We start from the raw sequence: 5,000 nt of genomic DNA, 5'->3' as shown, positions 1-5,000 counted from the left end.
GGTCGTCCCGGGCCAAGGCGGCGGGAGCCCGGGCAGGACTCCGCGGGGCAGGCCGGGCGGGAGTTCCAGGAGCCCGGCCGCGATTCCGACTTCTCCCCGGTGCCCTGCCCGGAGGCCGGGCAGGTCCGGGGGCCTTCGGCGCGGGCGGCGGGATGCTCCCGCGGGGGAGACGAGCCGTGCTGGGCCCCGGGAGGGAGGCCCGGGGTCGACCTGGCGCCGGGGCTCCGGCCCTGGAAGTCCCGATGAGGTTTTTCAAACGGGCCGTGCCCGGGCCTTCGCTCCAGGAGGGCGGACACTTTCGGCGGTTGCCCCCGGTGGCTGGGCCGGGTGCCGCATCTACAATATTGCCAGGAAAGGTCCGCGGAGATTTTCGGGGACACGCTTTTCGGGACCCTAGTTGCCCATCTTGGGTTCCAGGAGGTCGGGCAGGGGTACCTCCGGGACCGGACCGTGCTGCAGGAGGGGGTCAACCCCGGGTTTGGCTCCATGTCGACTGGAGCTCCGGCCCAGGGGCGGGCCGGGCGAGAGTTCCAGGAACCCGGCCGCGATTCCGGCTTCTCCCCGGTGCCCTGCCCGGAGGCCGGGCAGGTCCGGGGGCCTTCGGCGCGGGCGGCGGGCTGCTCCCGCGGGGGAGACGAGCCTCTCTGGGGCCCGGGAGGTTGGCCCTGGGTCGACCTGGCGCCGGGGCTCGGGCTCCGGAAGTCCGTATGAGGTTTTTCAAACGGGCCGTGCCCGGGCCTTCGCTCCAGGAGGGCGGACACTTTCGGCGGTTCGTCCCGGTGGCTGGGCCGGGTGCCGCATCTACAATATTGCCGAGAAAGGTCCGCGGAGATTTTCGGGGACACGGTTTCCGGGACCCTAGATGCCCATCTTGGGTTCCAGGAGCTCGGACGGAGGAACCTCCGGGGCCGGACCGTGCTGCAGGAGGGGTTCAACCGCGAGTTTGGCTCCATGTCGACTGGAGCTCCGGCCCAGGGGCGGGCCGAGCGGCTTGGCCGGGCGAGAGTTCCAGGAGCCCGGCCGCGATTCCGGCTTCTCCCCGGTGCCCTGCCCGGAGGCCGGGCGGGTCCGGGGGCCTTCGGCGCGGGCAGCGGGCTGCTCCCGCGGGGGAGACGAGCCGCCCTAACGCCCGGGAGGGAGGCCCGGGGTCGACCTGGCTCCCGAGCTCCGGCCCTGGAAGTCCGTATGAGGATTTTCAAACGGGCCGTGCCCGGGCCTTCGCTCCAGGAGGCCGGACACTTTCGGCGGTTGCTCCCGGCGGCTGGGCCGGGTGCCGCATCTACAATATTGCCGAGAAAGGTCCGCGGAGATTTTCGGGGACACGGGTTTCGGGACCCTAGATGCCCATCTTGGGTTCCAGGAGCTCGGACGGAGGAACCTCCGGGGCCGGACCGTGCTGCAGGAGAGGTTCAACCGCGAGTTTGGCTCCATGTCGACTGGAGCTCCGGCCCAGGGGCGGGCCGAGCGGCTTGGCCGGGCGAGAGTTCCAGGAGCCCGGCCGCGATTCCGGCTTCTCCCCGGTGCCCTGCCCGGAGGCCGGGCAGGTCCGGGGGCCTTCGGCGAGGGCGGCGGGCTGCTCCCGCGGGGGAGACGAGCCGTGCTGGGCCCCGGGAGGGAGGCCCGCGGTCGACCTGGCGCCGGGGCTCCGGCCCTGGAAGTCCGTATGAGGTTTTTCAAACGGGCCTTGCCCGGGCCTTCGCTCCAGGAGGCCGGACACTTTCGGCGGTTCGTCCCGGTGGCTGGGCCGGGTGCCGCATCTGCAATATTGCCAGGAAAGGTTCGCGGAGATTTTCGAGGACACGGGTTTCGGGACCCTAGATGCCCATCTTGGGTTCCAGGAGCTCGGACGGAGGAACCTCCGGGGCCGGACCGTGCTGCAGGCGAGGGTCAACCCCGAGTTTGGCTCCATGTCGACTGGCGCTCCGGCCCGGGGGGCGGGCCGGGCGGGCAGGCCGGGCGAGAGTTCCAGGAACCCGGCCGCGATTCCGGCTTCGACCCGGTCGACTGCACGGCGGGCGTGCAGGCCGGCGGCGACTCCCAGGGCCCCTTCCAGGCTGCGGGGCCCAGCGGTTGGAGCCCGGCTACCCCGGCGAGGGGCGGAAGAACCTGCACGGCGCGGCCGGAGAACCCGGCATGCATGCGCGGGGCAGGCCGGGCAGGAGTTCCAGGAGCCCGGCCACGATTCCTACTTCTCCCCGGTGCCCTGCCCGGAGGCCGGGCGGGCCCGGGGGCCTTCGGCGCGGGCGGCGGGCGGCTTCCGCGGCGGAGACGAGCCTCTCTGGGGCCCGGGAGGTCGGCCCTGGGTCGACCTGGCGCCGGGGCTCGGGCTCCGGAAGTCCGTATGAGGTTTTTGAAACGGGCCTTGCCCGGGCCTTCGCTCCAGGAGGGCGGACACTTTCGGCGGTTGCCCCCGGTGGCTGGGCCGGGTGCCGCATCTACAATATTGCCAGGAAAGGTTCGCGGAGATTTTCGGGGACACGGATTTCGGGACCCTAGATGCCCATCTTGGGTTCCAGGAGGTCGGACGGAGGAACCTCCGGGGCCGGACCGTGCTGCAGGAGGGGGTCAAAACCGAGTTTGGCTCCAAGTCGACTGGAGCCCCGGCCCGGGGGGCGGGCCGGGCGGGCAGGCCGGGCGAGAGTTCCAGGAACCCGGCCGCGATTCCGGCTTCGACCCGGTCGACTGCACGGCGGGCGTGCAGGCCGGGGGGCGACTCGCAGGGGCCCTTCCAGGCTGCGGGGCCCAGCGGTTGGAGCCCGGCTACCCCGGCGAGGGGCGGAAGAACCTGCACGGCGCGGCGGGAGAACCCGGCATGCTTCCGCGTGGCAGGCCGGGCAGGAGTTCCAGGAGCCCGGCCACGATTCCTACTTCTCCCCGGTGCCCTGCCCGGAGGCCGGGCGGGCCCGGGGGCCTTCGCCGCGGGCGGCGGGCGGCTTCCGCGGCGGAGACGAGCCTCTCTGGGGCCCGGGAGGTCGGCCCTGGGTCGACCTGGCGCCGGGGCTCGGGCTCCGGAAGTCCGTATGAGGTTTTTGAAACGGGCCTTGCCCGGGCCTTCGCTCCAGGAGGGCGGACACTTTCGGCGGTTGCCCCCGGTGGCTGGGCCGGGTGCCGCATCTACAATATTGCCAGGAAAGGTTCGCGGAGATTTTCGGGGACACGGATTTCGGGACCCTGGATGCCCATCTTGGGTTCCAGGAGGTCGGACGGAGGAACCTCCGGGGCCGGACCGTGCTGCAGGAGGGGGTCAAAACCGAGTTTGGCTCCATGTCGACTGGAGCCCCGGCCCGGGGGGCGGGCCGGGCGGGCAGGCCGGGCGAGAGTTCCAGGAACCCGGCCGCGATTCCGGCTTCGACCCGGTCGACTGCACGGCGGGCGTGCAGGCCGGGGGGCGACTCGCAGGGGCCCTTCCACGCTGCGGGGCCCAGCGGTTGGAGCCCGGCTACCCCGGCGAGGGGCGGAAGAACCTGCACGGCGCGGCGGGAGAACCCGGCATGCTTCCGCGGGGCAGGCCGGGCAGGAGTTCCAGGAGCCCGGCCACGATTCCTACTTCTCCCCGGTGCCCTGCCCGGAGGCCGGGCGGGCCCGGGGGCCTTCGCCGCGGGCGGCGGGCGGCTTCCGCGGCGGAGACGAGCCTCTCTGGGGCCCGGGAGGTCGGCCCTGGGTCGACCTGGCGCCGGGGCTCGGGCTCCGGAAGTCCGTATGAGGTTTTTGAAACGGGCCTTGCCCGGGCCTTCGCTCCAGGAGGGCGGACACTTTCGGCGGTTGCCCCCGGTGGCTGGGCCGGGTGCCGCATCTACAATATTGCCAGGAAAGGTTCGCGGAGATTTTCGGGGACACGGATTTCGGGACCCTGGATGCCCATCTTGGGTTCCAGGAGGTCGGACGGAGGAACCTCCGGGGCCGGACCGTGCTGCAGGAGGGGGTCAAAACCGAGTTTGGCTCCAAGTCGACTGGAGCCCCGGCCCGGGGGGCGGGCCGGGCGGGCAGGCCGGGCGAGAGTTCCAGGAACCCGGCCGCGATTCCGGCTTCGACCCGGTCGACTGCACGGCGGGCGTGCAGGCCGGGGGGCGACTCGCAGGGGCCCTTCCAGGCTGCGGGGCCCAGCGGTTGGAGCCCGGCTACCCCGGCGAGGGGCGGAAGAACCTGCACGGCGCGGCGGGAGAACCCGGCATGCTTCCGCGGGGCAGGCCGGGCAGGAGTTCCAGGAGCCCGGCCACGATTCCTACTTCTCCCCGGTGCCCTGCGCGGAGGCCGGGCGGGCCCGGGGGCCTTCGGCGCGGGCATCAGGCGGCTTCCGCGGCGGAGACGTGCCTCTCTGGGGCCCGGGAGGTCGGCCCTGGGTCGACCTGGCGCCCGGGCTCGCGCTCCGGAAGTCCGTATGAGGTTTTTCAAACGGGCCTTGCCCGGGCCTTCGCTCCAGGAGGGCGGACACTTTCGGCGGTTGGCCCCGGTGGCTGGGCCGGGTGCCGCATCTACAATATTGCCAAGAAAGGTTCGCGGAGATTTTGGGGGACTCGGTTTTCAGGACCCTAAATGCCCATGTTCGGTTCCAGAAAGTCGGTCAGAGGAACCTCCGGGGCAAAAGAACCGTGCCGCGCTGCCTTGTCAACCGAGCGTGGAGGCAGCGTGCCCCGATCCGGCGGGCCTGGCCGTGCGAGAGTTCCAGGCTCTGGCCCGCGATTCCGGCTCCCGCCCCCCCCCCCGGTGATGGGCTCGGAGGTCGGGCAGGCAGCGGTGCTTGCTTCCCCAGGAGTGGCGGGGCTCTCCTGACGGGGAACCGGGAGGACCTGGTGTCCGCCGTGGGACTTGGAAAACTTCTGCTCGGTTGCGTTGGGAGCGGTTAACGTGGGAGCTCCGGCCGGGAGCGGCCCGGCGGGCCAGGCCGGGGGAGAGTTCCAGGAGACCGGCCACCGCTCCGGTTTCGCCCCGGTGACCTGCCGCCCTCCCTTACGGCGTTCAGGGCAAGCCGGGGGCGCTTCCTCGGGAGCGGCGGGCTTCTC

The sequence above is a fragment of the Alligator mississippiensis genome, unplaced genomic scaffold, assembly GCF_030867095.1.
Source record: "Alligator mississippiensis isolate rAllMis1 unplaced genomic scaffold, rAllMis1 scaffold_20, whole genome shotgun sequence".
NCBI lineage: Eukaryota > Metazoa > Chordata > Crocodylia > Alligatoridae > Alligator > Alligator mississippiensis.
The sequence above is the reverse complement of the archived record's forward strand: the minus strand, read 5'-3'. Positions refer to the sequence as shown.